The sequence below is a fragment of the Seriola aureovittata genome, chromosome 17, assembly GCF_021018895.1.
Source record: "Seriola aureovittata isolate HTS-2021-v1 ecotype China chromosome 17, ASM2101889v1, whole genome shotgun sequence".
NCBI classification, from domain to species: Eukaryota; Metazoa; Chordata; class Actinopteri; order Carangiformes; family Carangidae; genus Seriola; species Seriola aureovittata.
Genome location: NC_079380.1, coordinates 2,433,236 through 2,450,174, shown reverse-complemented (window position 1 = coordinate 2,450,174; position 16,939 = coordinate 2,433,236). Strand labels below are relative to the sequence as shown.

Here is a 16,939-nt window from a genome sequence, read left to right as displayed (position 1 = left end):
AAAAAAAAAGACTTTCTGCCCAGTAAAAAATATGTCAACTTCAAAAGGTCTGGACAACAGAGTGTACAACACTTTTGATCATTTCACCTCTGTTGTTGACAACCTGGGGCAATAGAATGTAAATAACACATCTGTAAATATGATACAGCTGCATTATAAATATTGTAAATAATCTTCATATTTGTTATATTTACCTATTAAATTGTCTAATCTATTATGCTGTGGTGTTTTTTTTTTTTTTTTAAATTTCAATAGGGTGATCTTGAGGAAAGATTTTCATCTGTAAATAATTGCATCTCATTGGCTACATCTTAAATAGTTATATTTGTCATCTACATATTACAGTTTTGGATTTTTGACTTTTCATTCTAAATTGCATTTATTTATTTAAATAGGTGTTCAGTGTTACACTAACAGTGAGTTGCAGAATTTCAGTTATTGAATGCAACAATGAGGGTGAGCTTTGCCCAGCCTCAGACACATTAGTATACTTTAATCATATTAAAAGATAAATAATGAGTAATGTAAATTAATGACATGTAGAGAAAAGACAAAATATTCTGACAGGCATACTTTTGATAAAATAAGCTATATTTAATTGAAAAAAGAAATCAGTCCAATAACATGAATAAATGACATGAATTATACAGAATTTGCCTATACAACTATACTTTATAAATATACCAATAACATGAATAAATGACATGAATTATACAGAATTTGCTTATACAACTATACTTTATAAATATAATTTTAAATATACATTGTGTTGTTATAGCAGCATGCTTGAATGGCTTCAGAGATGTCACAATAAAAAACGTTATAAATATGAAATGGCCATTAATCACACAATAAAATAGATGCAGATGATATCATCAGTCTCTGCCACATTTGCTTTCAAAGACGGTGAGCTGTATTGTTGACTCCTCCTGTATTCTCCTGTGGTGTGAATTACCTGAACAGGGGGAATCTCAACTGCATAATTTCTGGTAGTGGGGGACTACATTCATGTTCTCACCTGTAACGACACACAAAGAAACATCTGCCATAAAGGAACATGTATCAGCTAGTGATCACTGTGATGAAATGATGAAACTGTCAGACAACCCTCAAATGATAAAGCTAAAATGGAATTATAGATGAATCTACCTTGATCATTTTACATGTAAGTATGACAAGTATGGTGACACCACACATCACAGAATATGATGAAAGAACTCACTGTGGTATACAAAATTATATTTGTGTTTGCAGTAAATGGTGGTATGATATATAAAAACATTGAATAATCAGAGAAACTAGTTAGGGATAATGCCATTTTTCTAGATTCATCTCATTTAATAATAATACTCATTAATCTGTACATCAGTATTATTAGTGCCACGGGTGCTCAGCTCCGAGGCACTCCTCTACAGCTAGAATAGCTCTATTAATATTCTGTTTCGGGTTTATTATTCTTCCGCCAAATTTCGGCGCGTAACTCGTCCCGCAGCTTTGAGAAAACCCCGGTAATATATACATCAAAGCGTGCGTCTTGATCCCGAAAGGGGTGCTATGACTTTTGGTGTTAAAATTCCAATTTTTCCCAAAGTTATTCCCAAAAAACTGGGAATAAATAATGCATTAGAAATGCATTGGAATTTTCTTTAGAAACCCACCTTTTTTCTACAAAATTGCACCTTTTTTCTGAGTCACCCAGCTCTCTCATACCTGCATGTAGAAATGTGATTCAAACTATAAAACGGAGGAAAACTTCTGCTCTCTCAAAAAGACAGGAACTGTTTTTACATAACATGTAAACTTTTAAAACTGTGAGCACTCAAAGGAGGAGTGCAAATCACTTTTTCTTCAAAGTTAGAGTGAAAGCGTCAGTTGGCTAGAGTGCGTGAAGCAGTAAAAAGCAGTAAAAAATAACCTTTTTTTTTCCGCCCCGAGGCACTCCTCTCTCTAGCTGTAGAGGAGTGCCTCAGAGCTGAGCACCCGTGGCACTAATTACATTTAGTTAGGTCTTAAATATGTAAGTCCATTTACTGCTTCCTTCGTTGCTTTTTTTTTGTTTTGTTAAAAGAGTGAATGAAGTTGTGACGGTCTCCGCTGAGACAGAGGAGAGGAGAAGCTACTAGCCCTCTCTCACTGTCACTTCTAGTCGCGTTGCTCTCCTCCCCAGTAATGTTAAATTTAGCACAGAAAAAAACATAATAGTGGTAATTTAAATAGCGGTTCATGGGATTTATTAACCCCCAGGGGTCCCTCTGTCCTTTTTTTGACATTTTCTTTACTTTTCTTTTTTGATTTGCTGATCATTTTGGCTGTGTTACAGCTGAAGGTATGGATGGAAAAACGTCAAAGTATAGTATAAAATTTCAAAAAACGTCATAGTATAGTATGGCATAAAATTTCAAAAAATGTCATAGTATAGTCAGGCATAAAAATGACAAAAAAACGTCATAGTATAGTCAGGCACAAAACATCACAGTATAGTAAGGCATAAAAATGGCAAAAAAAAGTCATATTCTAGTAGAGCATAAAAATGGCAAAAAACGTCATAGTATAGTCAGGCACAAAACGTCACAGTATAGTAAGGCAAAAAAATGCCAAAAAAAGTCATATTATAGTAGAGCATAAAAATGGCAAAAAACATCAAAGTATAGTGTGGCATAAAACGTCACAGTATAGTAAGGAATAAAAATGCCAAAAAACTTCATTGTGTACTATTGCATAAAAATGGCAAAAAACATCATAGTATAGTATGCCATAAAATTTCAAAAAACGTCATAGTATAGTAAGGCATAAAAATGCCAAAAAGCATCATAGGACAGTAAAGCCCCAAAACAGGGATTGAACGCATGACCTTGTCAGTGTTAGGCAGTAGTCCTGACCATTGTACCACAATACTTCTACATCACAAGCTCATGGTATAGCATGATATCAAGGATATTTTAGCATACTAATCCATGATATATCACAAAAGATTGTCCATTAGGCATAAAATGTCATGAAAACATAATTGTATAGTAAGACATATAAATGGCAAAAAACATCATAGTATAGTCAGGCACAAAACGTCACAGTATAGTAAGGCATAAAAAATGCCAAAAAAAGTCATATTCTAGTAGAGCATAAAAATAGCAAAAAACGTCATAGTATAGTATGGCATAAAATGTCATGAAAACATAATTGTATAGTAAGACATATAAATGGCAAAAAACGTCATAGTATAGTCAGGCACAAAACGTCACAGTATAGTAAGGCATAAAAAATGCCAAAAAAAGTCATATTATAGTAGAGCATAAAAATGTCAAAAAACGTCATAGTATAGTGAGGCACAAAACGTCACAGTATAATAAGGCATAAAAATGGCAAAAAACGTCATAGTATAGTATGGCATAAAATTTCAAAAAACGTCATAGTATAATAAGGCATAAAAATGGCAAAAAAACATCATAGTATAGTCATGCACAAAACGTCACAGTATAATAAGGCATAAAAATGGCAAAAAACGTCATAGTATAGTATGGCATAAAATTTCAAAAAATGTCATAGTATATTAAGTCATAAAAATGGCAAAAAACATCATAGTATAGTATGGCATAAAACGTCACAGTATAGTAAGGCATAAAAATGCCAAAAAACTTTATTGTGTACTATTGCGTGAAAATGTCAAAAAACGTCATAGTATGGTATGCCATAAAATTTCAAAAAACGTCATAGTTATAGTAAGGCATAAAAATGCCAAAAAGCATCATAGGACAGTAAAGCTCCAAAACAGGGATTGAACGCATGACCTTGTCAGTGTTAGGCAGTAGTCCTGACCATTGTACCACAATACTTCTACATCACAAGCTCATGGTATAGCATGATATCAAGGATATTTTAGCATACTAATCCATGATATATCACAAAAGATTGTCCATTAGGCATAAAATGTCATGAAAACATAATTGTATAGTAAGACATATAAATGGCAAAAAACATCATAGTATAGTCAGGCACAAAACGTCACAGTATAGTAAGGCATAAAAAATGCCAAAAAAAGTCATATTCTAGTAGAGCATAAAAATAGCAAAAAACGTCATAGTATAGTATGGCATAAAATGTCATGAAAACATAATTGTATAGTAAGACATATAAATGGCAAAAAACGTCATAGTATAGTCAGGCACAAAACGTCACAGTATAGTAAGGCATAAAAAATGCCAAAAAAAGTCATATTATAGTAGAGCATAAAAATGTCAAAAAACGTCATAGTATTGTATGGCATAAAATTTCAAAAAAACATCATAGTATACTAAGGCATAAAAATGACAAAAAAACGTCATAGTATAGTCAGGCACAAAACGTCACAGTATAGTAAGGCATAAAAATGCCAAAAAAAAGTCATATTCTAATAGAGCATAAAAATAGCAAAAAACGTCATCGTATAGTATGGCATAAAATTTCAAAAAACGTCATAGTATAATAAGGCATAAAAATGGCAAAAAACGTCATAGTATAGTCAGGCACAAAACGTCACAGTATAGTAAGGCAAACAAATGCCAAAAAAAAGTCATATTATAGTAGAGCATAAAAATGGCAAAAAACGTCATAGTATAGTCAGGCACAAAACGTCTTAGTATAATAAGGCATAAAAATGGCAAAAAACGTCATAGTATAGTCAGGCACAAAACGTCAGAGTATAGTAAGGCATAAAAAATGCCAAAAAAAGTCATATTATAGTAGAGCATAAAAATGTCAAAAAACGTCATAGTATTGTATGGCATAAAATTTTTAAAAATGTCATAGTATACTAAGGCATAAAAATGACAAAAAAACGTCATCGTATAGTCAGGCATAAAACGTCACAGTATAGTAAGGCATAAAAATGCCAAAAAAAAGTCATATTCTAGTAGAGCATAAAAATAGCAAAAAACGTCATAGTATAGTATGGCATAAAATTTCAAAAAACGTCATAGTATAGTATGCCATAAAATTTCAAAAAACGTCATAGTATAGTATGCCATAAAATTTCAAAAAACGTCATTGTATAGTAAGGCATAAAAATGCCAAAAAGCATCATAGGACAGTAAAGCCCCAAAACAGGGATTGAACGCATGACCTTGTCAGTGTTAGGCAGTAGTCCTGACCATTGTACCACAATACTTCTACATCACAAGCTCATGGTATAGCATGATATCAAGGATATTTTAGCATACTAATCCATGATATATCACAAAAGATTGTCCATTAGGCATAAAATGTCATGAAAACATAATTGTATAGTAAGACGTATAAATGGCAAAAAACGTCATAGTATAGTCAGGCACAAAACGTCACAGTATAGTAAGGCAAAAAATTTTAAAAAATGTCATAGTATAGTCAGGCACAAAACGTCACAGTATAGTAAGGCATAAAAATGCCAAAAAAAAGTCATATTCTAGTAGAGCATAAAAATGGCAAAAAACGTCATAGTATAGTCAGGCACAAAACGTCACAGTATAGTAAGGCAAACAAATGCCAAAGAAAGTCATATTATAGTAGAGCATAAAAATGGCAAAAAACGTCATAGTATTGTATGGCATAAAATTTCAAAAAATGTCATAGTATAGTCAGGCATAAAAATGACAAAAAAACATCATAGTATAGTCAGGCACAAAACGTCACAGTATAGTAAGGCATAAAAATGCCAAAAAAAAGTCATATTCTAGTAAAGCATAAAAATGGCAAAAAATGTCATAGTATAGTCAGGCACAAAACGTCACAGTATAGTAAGGCAAAAAAATGCCAAAAAAAGTAATATTATAGTAGAGCATAAAAATGTCAAAAAACGTCATAGTATTGTATGACATAAAATTTCAAAAAAACATCATAGTATAATAAGGCATAAAAATGGCAAAAAACGTCATAGTATAGTATGGCATAAAATTTAAAAAAACGTCATAGTATAATAAGGCATAAAAATGGCAAAAAACGTCATAGTATAGTATGGCATAAAATTTCAAAAAACGTCATAGTATAATAAGGCATAAAAATGGCAAAAAACGTCATAGTATAGTCAGGCACAAAACGTCACAGTATAGTAAGGCAAACAAATGCCAAAAAAAGTCATATTATAGTAGAGCATAAAAATGTCAAAAAACGTCATAGTATTGTATGGCATAAAATTTCAAAAAAACATCATAGTATAATAAGGCATAAAAATGGCAAAAAACGTCATAGTATAGTATGGCATAAAATTTCAAAAAACGTCATAGTATAGTATGGCATAAAATTTAAAAAAAACATCATAGTATAATAAGGCATAAAAATGGCAAAAAACGTCATAGTATTGTATGGCATAAAATTTCAAAAAATGTCATAGTATAGTAAGGCATAAAATGTCAAAAAACGTCATAGTATAGTATGCCATAAAATTTCAAAAAAACATCATAGTATAGTATGGCATAAAATTTCAAAAAAACATCATAGTATAGTATGCCATAAAATTTCAAAAAAACATCATAGTATAGTATGGCATAAAATTTCAAAAAAACATCATAGTATAGTATGGCATAAAATTTCAAAAAAACATCATAGTATAGTATGGCATAAAATTTCAAAAAATGTCATAGTATAGTAAGGCATAAAAATGGCAAAAAACGTCATAGTATAGTAAGGCATAAAAATGGCAAAAAACGTCATAGTATAGTAAGGCAAACAAATGCCAAAAAAAGTCATATTCTAGTAGAGCATAAAAATGGCAAAAAACGTCATAGTATTGTATGGCATAAAATTTCAAAAAAACGTCATAGTATAGTAAGGCATAAAAATGGCAAAAAACGTCATAGTATAGTATGCCATAAAATTTCAAAAAAACATCATAGTATAGTATGGCATAAAATTTCAAAAAAACATCATAGTATAGTAAGGCATAAAATGTCAAAAAACGTCATAGTATAGTATGGCATAAAATTTCAAAAAAACATCATAGTATAGTCAGGCACAAAACGTCACAGTATAGTAAGGCATAAAAATGCCAAAAAAAGTCATATTCTAGTAGAGCATAAAAATGGCAAAAAACGTCATAGTATTGTATGGCATAAAATTTCAAAAAAACGTCATAGTATTGTATGGCATAAAATTTCAAAAAATGTCATAGTATAGTATGGCATAAAATTTCAAAAAAACATCATAGTATAGTATGCCATAAAATTTCAAAAAATGTCATAGTATAGTATGGCATAAAATTTCAAAAAAACATCATAGTATAGTATGGCATAAAATTTCAAAAAAACATCATAGTATAGTATGGCATAAAATTTCAAAAAATGTCATAGTATAGTAAGGCATAAAAATGGCAAAAAACGTCATAGTATAGTCAGGCACAAAACGTCACAGTATAGTAAGGCATAAAATGTCAAAAAACGTCATAGTATAATAAGGCATAAAAATGGCAAAAAACGTCATAGTATAGTATGCCATAAAATTTCAAAAAAACGTCATAGTATAGTATGCCATAAAATTTCAAAAAAACGTCATAGTATAGTAAGGCATAAAAATGGCAAAAAACGTCATAGTATAGTATGGCATAAAATTTCAAAAAAACGTCATAGTATAGTATGCCATAAAATTTCAAAAAAACGTCATAGTATAGTGTAGCCTGAAACTATCAAAAAACATCACAGGATTATAAAGTCTGAAACCAGGGTTTGAACCCTTGACCTTCTCAGTGTGAGGGAATAGTCCTAACTATTGCACAGCCGGGGTGCAATGGCTGAGCCTCGCCCTGGGTGAACCACCTTCTTGATCATGGTATCTCCCCTGCCAGGTAAGTATGAGTTGGAAGTGTCTGAGAAGGGGGCTCCTTCCCAGGCACAGCTCTCTGGCTGATGGTGCCCAAAATGCATGATACCAGAGTTCAGTGCCTTGAGAGTTAGCTCACCTTCATTTGACACACGAGGTGCTAAAAAGTTGAACACAATGCTGCAGTTTGACAAGGGCATATGGTACGCATGATATCGTCTTTGTACTGTCGCAAAGGTTTTGGTACCAAAACAAAGCAAAACTGCCGTTCAGCAACGTGTCCAGTCGTGTTTGAGAAAGCCAAGCGAAAGCCGCGTGGCACGCTGGGACAGCGGCGACCGTACCAACGCCAAAAACCTACGCAGGCTGGCTACAGAAGAATGTCTAGCTCACATTTCTCCCTCAAAGAAAGAGCAAAAGCAGACATTAGAGCACGCAATTCCTTTTTTCCGTTACCTCATAGGCCACGCCCACTCTTTTCAGAGACTCTAGTGGACACCAAGCTTGGCGCAAACATAACTTCGGAGCTCAAACTCCTCAAGAGTCATCATCATGAAGAGAGCTGATTTTCTTTGACGTAATGATCAGGGGAGAGCGCGAACGCAGTCCCCCACTACCAGAAATTATGCAGTCGAGATTCCCACATTTGGGGAATTCGCAAAGGTCAGCACAGCCGGGGTGCAATGGCTGAGCCTCGCCCTGGGTGAACCACCTTCTTGATCATGGTATCTCCCCTGCCAGGTAAGTATGAGTTGGAAGTGTCTGAGAAGGGGGCTCCTTCCCAGGCACAGCTCTCTGGCTGATGGTGCCCAAAATGCATGATACCAGAGTTCAGTGCCTTGAGAGTTAGCTCACCTTCATTTGACACACGAGGTGCTAAAAAGTTGAACACAATGCTGCAGTTTGACAAGGGCATATGGTACGCATGATATCGTCTTTGTACTATCGCAAAGGTTTTGGTACCAAAACAAAGCAAAACTGCCGTTCAGCAACGTGTCCAGTCGTGTTTGAGAAAGCCAAGCGAAAGCCGCGTGGCACGCTGGGACAGCGGCGACCGTACCAACGCCAAAAACCTACGCAGGCTGGCTACAGAAGAATGTCTAGCTCACATTTCTCCCTCAAAGAAAGAGCAAAAGCAGACATTAGAGCACGCAATTCCTTTTTTCCGTTACCTCATAGGCCACGCCCACTCTTTTCAGAGACTCTAGTGGACACCAAGCTTGGCGCAAACATAACTTCGGAGCTCAAACTCCTCAAGAGTCATCATCTTGAAGAGAGCTGATTTTCTTTGACGTAATGATCAGGGGAGAGCGCGAACGCAGTCCCCCACTACCAGAAATTATGCAGTCGAGATTCCCACATTTGGGGAATTCGCAAAGGTCAGCACAGCCGGGGTGCAATGGCTGAGCCTCGCCCTGGGTGAACCACCTTCTTGATCATGGTATCTCCCCTGCCAGGTAAGTATGAGTTGGAAGTGTCTGAGAAGGGGGCTCCTTCCCAGGCACAGCTCTCTGGCTGATGGTGCCCAAAATGCATGATACCAGAGTTCAGTGCCTTGAGAGTTAGCTCACCTTCATTTGACACACGAGGTGCTAAAAAGTTGAACACAATGCTGCAGTTTGACAAGGGCATATGGTACGCATGATATCGTCTTTGTACTATCGCAAAGGTTTTGGTACCAAAACAAAGCAAAACTGCCGTTCAGCAACGTGTCCAGTCGTGTTTGAGAAAGCCAAGCGAAAGCCGCGTGGCACGCTGGGACAGCGGCGACCGTACCAACGCCAAAAACCTACGCAGGCTGGCTACAGAAGAATGTCTAGCTCACATTTCTCCCTCAAAGAAAGAGCAAAAGCAGACATTAGAGCACGCAATTCCTTTTTTCCGTTACCTCATAGGCCACGCCCACTCTTTTCAGAGACTCTAGTGGACACCAAGCTTGGCGCAAACATAACTTCGGAGCTCAAACTCCTCAAGAGTCATCATCATGAAGAGAGCTGATTTTCTTTGACGTAATGATCAGGGGAGAGCGCGAACGCAGTCCCCCACTACCAGAAATTATGCAGTCGAGATTCCCACATTTGGGGAATTCGCAAAGGTCAGCACAGCCGGGGTGCAATGGCTGAGCCTCGCCCTGGGTGAACCACCTTCTTGATCATGGTATCTCCCCTGCCAGGTAAGTATGAGTTGGAAGTGTCTGAGAAGGGGCCTCCTTCCCAGGCACAGCTCTCTGGCTGATGGTGCCCAAAATGCATGATACCAGAGTTCAGTGCCTTGAGAGTTAGCTCACCTTCATTTGACACACGAGGTGCTAAAAAGTTGAATACAATGCTGCAGTTTGACAAGGGCATATGGTACGCATGATATCGTCTTTGTACTGTCGCAAAGGTTTTGGTACCAAAACAAAGCAAAACTGCCGTTCAGCAACGTGTCCAGTCGTGTTTGAGAAAGCCAAGCGAAAGCCGCGTGGCACGCTGGGACAGCGGCGACCGTACCAACGCCAAAAACCTACGCAGGCTGGCTACAGAAGAATGTCTAGCTCACATTTCTCCCTCAAAGAAAGAGCAAAAGCAGACATTAGAGCACGCAATTCCTTTTTTCCGTTACCTCATAGGCCACGCCCACTCTTTTCAGAGACTCTAGTGGACACCAAGCTTGGCGCAAACATAACTTCGGAGCTCAAACTCCTCAAGAGTCATCATCATGAAGAGAGCTGTTTTTCTTTGACGTAATGATCAGGGGAGAGCGCGAACGCAGTCCCCCACTACCAGAAATTATGCAGTCGAGATTCCCACATTTGGGGAATTCGCAAAGGTCAGCACAGCCGGGGTGCAATGGCTGAGCCTCGCCCTGGGTGAACCACCTTCTTGATCATGGTATCTCCCCTGCCAGGTAAGTATGAGTTGGAAGTGTCTGAGAAGGGGGCTCCTTCCCAGGCACAGCTCTCTGGCTGATGGTGCCCAAAATGCATGATACCAGAGTTCAGTGCCTTGAGAGTTAGCTCACCTTCATTTGACACACGAGGTGCTAAAAAGTTGAATACAATGCTGCAGTTTGACAAGGGCATATGGTACGCATGATATCGTCTTTGTACTGTCGCAAAGGTTTTGGTACCAAAACAAAGCAAAACTGCCGTTCAGCAACGTGTCCAGTCGTGTTTGAGAAAGCCAAGCGAAAGCCGCGTGGCACGCTGGGACAGCGGCGACCGTACCAACGCCAAAAACCTACGCAGGCTGGCTACAGAAGAATGTCTAGCTCACATTTCTCCCTCAAAGAAAGAGCAAAAGCAGACATTAGAGCACGCAATTCCTTTTTTCCGTTACCTCATAGGCCACGCCCACTCTTTTCAGAGACTCTAGTGGACACCAAGCTTGGCGCAAACATAACTTCGGAGCTCAAACTCCTCAAGAGTCATCATCTTGAAGAGAGCTGATTTTCTTTGACGTAATGATCAGGGGAGAGCGCGAACGCAGTCCCCCACTACCAGAAATTATGCAGTCGAGATTCCCACATTTGGGGAATTCGCAAAGGTCAGCACAGCCGGGGTGCAATGGCTGAGCCTCGCCCTGGGTGAACCACCTTCTTGATCATGGTATCTCCCCTGCCAGGTAAGTATGAGTTGGAAGTGTCTGAGAAGGGGGCTCCTTCCTAGGCACAGCTCTCTGGCTGATGGTGCCCAAAATGCATGATACCAGAGTTCAGTGCCTTGAGAGTTAGCTCACCTTCATCTGACACACAAGGTGCTGAAAAGTTGAATACAATGCTGCAGTTTGACAAGGGCATATGGTACGCATGATATCGTCTTTGTACTATCGCAAAGGTTTTGGTACCAAAACAAAGCAAAACTGCCGTTCAGCAACGTGTCCAGTCGTGTTTGAGAAAGCCAAGCGAAAGCCGCGTGGCACGCTGGGACAGCGGCGACCGTACCAACGCCAAAAACCTACGCAGGCTGGCTACAGAAGAATGTCTAGCTCACATTTCTCCCTCAAAGAAAGAGCAAAAGCAGACATTAGAGCACGCAATTCCTTTTTTCCGTTACCTCATAGGCCACGCCCACTCTTTTCAGAGACTCTAGTGGACACCAAGCTTGGCGCAAACATAACTTCGGAGCTCAAACTCCTCAAGAGTCATCATCTTGAAGAGAGCTGATTTTCTTTGACGTAATGATCAGGGGAGAGCGCGAACGCAGTCCCCCACTACCAGAAATTATGCAGTCGAGATTCCCACATTTGGGGAATTCGCAAAGGTCAGCACAGCCGGGGTGCAATGGCTGAGCCTCGCCCTGGGTGAACCACCTTCTTGATCATGGTATCTCCCCTGCCAGGTAAGTATGAGTTGAAAGTGTCTGAGAAGGGGGCTCCTTCCTAGGCACAGCTCTCTGGCTGATGGTGCCCAAAATGCATGATACCAGAGTTCAGTGCCTTGAGAGTTAGCTCACCTTCATTTGACACACGAGGTGCTAAAAAGTTGAACACAATGCTGCAGTTTGACAAGGGCATATGGTACGCATGATATCGTCTTTGTACTATCGCAAAGGTTTTGGTACCAAAACAAAGCAAAACTGCCGTTCAGCAACGTGTCCAGTCGTGTTTGAGAAAGCCAAGCGAAAGCCGCGTGGCACGCTGGGACAGCGGCGACCGTACCAACGCCAAAAACCTACGCAGGCTGGCTACAGAAGAATGTCTAGCTCACATTTCTCCCTCAAAGAAAGAGCAAAAGCAGACATTAGAGCACGCAATTCCTTTTTTCCGTTACCTCATAGGCCACGCCCACTCTTTTCAGAGACTCTAGTGGACACCAAGCTTGGCGCAAACATAACTTCGGAGCTCAAACTCCTCAAGAGTCATCATCTTGAAGAGAGCTGATTTTCTTTGACGTAATGATCAGGGGAGAGCGCGAACGCAGTCCCCCACTACCAGAAATTATGCAGTCGAGATTCCCACATTTGGGGAATTCGCAAAGGTCAGCACAGCCGGGGTGCAATGGCTGAGCCTCGCCCTGGGTGAACCACCTTCTTGATCATGGTATCTCCCCTGCCAGGTAAGTATGAGTTGAAAGTGTCTGAGAAGGGGGCTCCTTCCTAGGCACAGCTCTCTGGCTGATGGTGCCCAAAATGCATGATACCAGAGTTCAGTGCCTTGAGAGTTAGCTCACCTTCATTTGACACACGAGGTGCTAAAAAGTTGAACACAATGCTGCAGTTTGACAAGGGCATATGGTACGCATGATATCGTCTTTGTACTATCGCAAAGGTTTTGGTACCAAAACAAAGCAAAACTGCCGTTCAGCAACGTGTCCAGTCGTGTTTGAGAAAGCCAAGCGAAAGCCGCGTGGCACGCTGGGACAGCGGCGACCGTACCAACGCCAAAAACCTACGCAGGCTGGCTACAGAAGAATGTCTAGCTCACATTTCTCCCTCAAAGAAAGAGCAAAAGCAGACATTAGAGCACGCAATTCCTTTTTTCCGTTACCTCATAGGCCACGCCCACTCTTTTCAGAGACTCTAGTGGACACCAAGCTTGGCGCAAACATAACTTCGGAGCTCAAACTCCTCAAGAGTCATCATCTTGAAGAGAGCTGATTTTCTTTGACGTAATGATCAGGGGAGAGCGCGAACGCAGTCCCCCACTACCAGAAATTATGCAGTCGAGATTCCCACATTTGGGGAATTCGCAAAGGTCAGCACAGCCGGGGTGCAATGGCTGAGCCTCGCCCTGGGTGAACCACCTTCTTGATCATGGTATCTCCCCTGCCAGGTAAGTATGAGTTGAAAGTGTCTGAGAAGGGGGCTCCTTCCTAGGCACAGCTCTCTGGCTGATGGTGCCCAAAATGCATGATACCAGAGTTCAGTGCCTTGAGAGTTAGCTCACCTTCATTTGACACACGAGGTGCTAAAAAGTTGAATACAATGCTGCAGTTTGACAAGGGCATATGGTACGCATGATATCGTCTTTGTACTGTCGCAAAGGTTTTGGTACCAAAACAAAGCAAAACTGCCGTTCAGCAACGTGTCCAGTCGTGTTTGAGAAAGCCAAGCGAAAGCCGCGTGGCACGCTGGGACAGCGGCGACCGTACCAACGCCAAAAACCTACGCAGGCTGGCTACAGAAGAATGTCTAGCTCACATTTCTCCCTCAAAGAAAGAGCAAAAGCAGACATTAGAGCACGCAATTCCTTTTTTCCGTTACCTCATAGGCCACGCCCACTCTTTTCAGAGACTCTAGTGGACACCAAGCTTGGCGCAAACATAACTTCGGAGCTCAAACTCCTCAAGAGTCATCATCTTGAAGAGAGCTGATTTTCTTTGACGTAATGATCAGGGGAGAGCGCGAACGCAGTCCCCCACTACCAGAAATTATGCAGTCGAGATTCCCACATTTGGGGAATTCGCAAAGGTCAGCACAGCCGGGGTGCAATGGCTGAGCCTCGCCCTGGGTGAACCACCTTCTTGATCATGGTATCTCCCCTGCCAGGTAAGTATGAGTTGGAAGTGTCTGAGAAGGGGCCTCCTTCCCAGGCACAGCTCTCTGGCTGATGGTGCCCAAAATGCATGATACCAGAGTTCAGTGCCTTGAGAGTTAGCTCACCTTCATTTGACACACGAGGTGCTAAAAAGTTGAATACAATGCTGCAGTTTGACAAGGGCATATGGTACGCATGATATCGTCTTTGTACTGTCGCAAAGGTTTTGGTACCAAAACAAAGCAAAACTGCCGTTCAGCAACGTGTCCAGTCGTGTTTGAGAAAGCCAAGCGAAAGCCGCGTGGCACGCTGGGACAGCGGCGACCGTACCAACGCCAAAAACCTACGCAGGCTGGCTACAGAAGAATGTCTAGCTCACATTTCTCCCTCAAAGAAAGAGCAAAAGCAGACATTAGAGCACGCAATTCCTTTTTTCCGTTACCTCATAGGCCACGCCCACTCTTTTCAGAGACTCTAGTGGACACCAAGCTTGGCGCAAACATAACTTCGGAGCTCAAACTCCTCAAGAGTCATCATCATGAAGAGAGCTGATTTTCTTTGACGTAATGATCAGGGGAGAGCGCGAACGCAGTCCCCCACTACCAGAAATTATGCAGTCGAGATTCCCACATTTGGGGAATTCGCAAAGGTCAGCACAGCCGGGGTGCAATGGCTGAGCCTCGCCCTGGGTGAACCACCTTCTTGATCATGGTATCTCCCCTGCCAGGTAAGTATGAGTTGGAAGTGTCTGAGAAGGGGCCTCCTTCCCAGGCACAGCTCTCTGGCTGATGGTGCCCAAAATGCATGATACCAGAGTTCAGTGCCTTGAGAGTTAGCTCACCTTCATTTGACACACGAGGTGCTAAAAAGTTGAATACAATGCTGCAGTTTGACAAGGGCATATGGTACGCATGATATCGTCTTTGTACTGTCGCAAAGGTTTTGGTACCAAAACAAAGCAAAACTGCCGTTCAGCAACGTGTCCAGTCGTGTTTGAGAAAGCCAAGCGAAAGCCGCGTGGCACGCTGGGACAGCGGCGACCGTACCAACGCCAAAAACCTACGCAGGCTGGCTACAGAAGAATGTCTAGCTCACATTTCTCCCTCAAAGAAAGAGCAAAAGCAGACATTAGAGCACGCAATTCCTTTTTTCCGTTACCTCATAGGCCACGCCCACTCTTTTCAGAGACTCTAGTGGACACCAAGCTTGGCGCAAACATAACTTCGGAGCTCAAACTCCTCAAGAGTCATCATCATGAAGAGAGCTGATTTTCTTTGACGTAATGATCAGGGGAGAGCGCGAACGCAGTCCCCCACTACCAGAAATTATGCAGTCGAGATTCCCACATTTGGGGAATTCGCAAAGGTCAGCACAGCCGGGGTGCAATGGCTGAGCCTCGCCCTGGGTGAACCACCTTCTTGATCATGGTATCTCCCCTGCCAGGTAAGTATGAGTTGGAAGTGTCTGAGAAGGGGGCTCCTTCCCAGGCACAGCTCTCTGGCTGATGGTGCCCAAAATGCATGATACCAGAGTTCAGTGCCTTGAGAGTTAGCTCACCTTCATTTGACACACGAGGTGCTAAAAAGTTGAATACAATGCTGCAGTTTGACAAGGGCATATGGTACGCATGATATCGTCTTTGTACTGTCGCAAAGGTTTTGGTACCAAAACAAAGCAAAACTGCCGTTCAGCAACGTGTCCAGTCGTGTTTGAGAAAGCCAAGCGAAAGCCGCGTGGCACGCTGGGACAGCGGCGACCGTACCAACGCCAAAAACCTACGCAGGCTGGCTACAGAAGAATGTCTAGCTCACATTTCTCCCTCAAAGAAAGAGCAAAAGCAGACATTAGAGCACGCAATTCCTTTTTTCCGTTACCTCATAGGCCACGCCCACTCTTTTCAGAGACTCTAGTGGACACCAAGCTTGGCGCAAACATAACTTCGGAGCTCAAACTCCTCAAGAGTCATCATCTTGAAGAGAGCTGATTTTCTTTGACGTAATGATCAGGGGAGAGCGCGAACGCAGTCCCCCACTACCAGAAATTATGCAGTCGAGATTCCCACATTTGGGGAATTCGCAAAGGTCAGCACAGCCGGGGTGCAATGGCTGAGCCTCGCCCTGGGTGAACCACCTTCTTGATCATGGTATCTCCCCTGCCAGGTAAGTATGAGTTGGAAGTGTCTGAGAAGGGGCCTCCTTCCCAGGCACAGCTCTCTGGCTGATGGTGCCCAAAATGCATGATACCAGAGTTCAGTGCCTTGAGAGTTAGCTCACCTTCATTTGACACACGAGGTGCTAAAAAGTTGAATACAATGCTGCAGTTTGACAAGGGCATATGGTACGCATGATATCGTCTTTGTACTATCGCAAAGGTTTTGGTACCAAAACAAAGCAAAACTGCCGTTCAGCAACGTGTCCAGTCGTGTTTGAGAAAGCCAAGCGAAAGCCGCGTGGCACGCTGGGACAGCGGCGACCGTACCAACGCCAAAAACCTACGCAGGCTGGCTACAGAAGAATGTCTAGCTCACATTTCTCCCTCAAAGAAAGAGCAAAAGCAGACATTAGAGCACGCAATTCCTTTTTTCCGTTACCTCATAGGCCACGCCCACTCTTTTCAGAGACTCTAGTGGACACCAAGCTTGGCGCAAACATAACTTCGGAGCTCAAACTCCTCAAGAGTCATCATCATGAAGAGAGCTGTTTTTCTTTGACGTAATGATCAGG

General features: G+C 41.3%; 12 non-coding genes across 12 annotated transcripts; all 12 read right to left on the bottom strand.

Annotated features, from left to right (window-relative positions):
* Positions 1-8,343: 8,343 nt before the first annotated feature.
* Positions 8,344-8,507, bottom strand: LOC130185925 (U1 spliceosomal RNA). The gene has a single exon (XR_008830224.1). It is a non-coding gene; the product is annotated as a U1 spliceosomal RNA (small nuclear RNA).
* Positions 8,508-9,059: 552 nt separating this feature from the next.
* Positions 9,060-9,223, bottom strand: LOC130185924 (U1 spliceosomal RNA). The gene has a single exon (XR_008830223.1). It is a non-coding gene; the product is annotated as a U1 spliceosomal RNA (small nuclear RNA).
* A 552-nt stretch (positions 9,224-9,775) lies between these two features.
* On the bottom strand, positions 9,776-9,939 carry LOC130185923 (U1 spliceosomal RNA). The gene has a single exon (XR_008830222.1). It is a non-coding gene; the product is annotated as a U1 spliceosomal RNA (small nuclear RNA).
* A 552-nt stretch (positions 9,940-10,491) lies between these two features.
* Positions 10,492-10,655, bottom strand: LOC130185922 (U1 spliceosomal RNA). The gene has a single exon (XR_008830221.1). It is a non-coding gene; the product is annotated as a U1 spliceosomal RNA (small nuclear RNA).
* Positions 10,656-11,207: 552 nt separating this feature from the next.
* Positions 11,208-11,371, bottom strand: LOC130185921 (U1 spliceosomal RNA). The gene has a single exon (XR_008830220.1). It is a non-coding gene; the product is annotated as a U1 spliceosomal RNA (small nuclear RNA).
* Positions 11,372-11,923: 552 nt separating this feature from the next.
* Positions 11,924-12,087, bottom strand: LOC130185920 (U1 spliceosomal RNA). Its single transcript, XR_008830219.1, has one exon. It is a non-coding gene; the product is annotated as a U1 spliceosomal RNA (small nuclear RNA).
* A 552-nt stretch (positions 12,088-12,639) lies between these two features.
* Positions 12,640-12,803, bottom strand: LOC130185919 (U1 spliceosomal RNA). Its single transcript, XR_008830218.1, has one exon. It is a non-coding gene; the product is annotated as a U1 spliceosomal RNA (small nuclear RNA).
* A 552-nt stretch (positions 12,804-13,355) lies between these two features.
* On the bottom strand, positions 13,356-13,519 carry LOC130185918 (U1 spliceosomal RNA). Its single transcript, XR_008830217.1, has one exon. It is a non-coding gene; the product is annotated as a U1 spliceosomal RNA (small nuclear RNA).
* A 552-nt stretch (positions 13,520-14,071) lies between these two features.
* Positions 14,072-14,235, bottom strand: LOC130185917 (U1 spliceosomal RNA). The gene has a single exon (XR_008830216.1). It is a non-coding gene; the product is annotated as a U1 spliceosomal RNA (small nuclear RNA).
* A 552-nt stretch (positions 14,236-14,787) lies between these two features.
* On the bottom strand, positions 14,788-14,951 carry LOC130185945 (U1 spliceosomal RNA). The gene has a single exon (XR_008830243.1). It is a non-coding gene; the product is annotated as a U1 spliceosomal RNA (small nuclear RNA).
* A 552-nt stretch (positions 14,952-15,503) lies between these two features.
* Positions 15,504-15,667, bottom strand: LOC130185943 (U1 spliceosomal RNA). Its single transcript, XR_008830242.1, has one exon. It is a non-coding gene; the product is annotated as a U1 spliceosomal RNA (small nuclear RNA).
* Positions 15,668-16,219: 552 nt separating this feature from the next.
* Positions 16,220-16,383, bottom strand: LOC130185938 (U1 spliceosomal RNA). The gene has a single exon (XR_008830237.1). It is a non-coding gene; the product is annotated as a U1 spliceosomal RNA (small nuclear RNA).
* Positions 16,384-16,939: the final 556 nt, after the last annotated feature.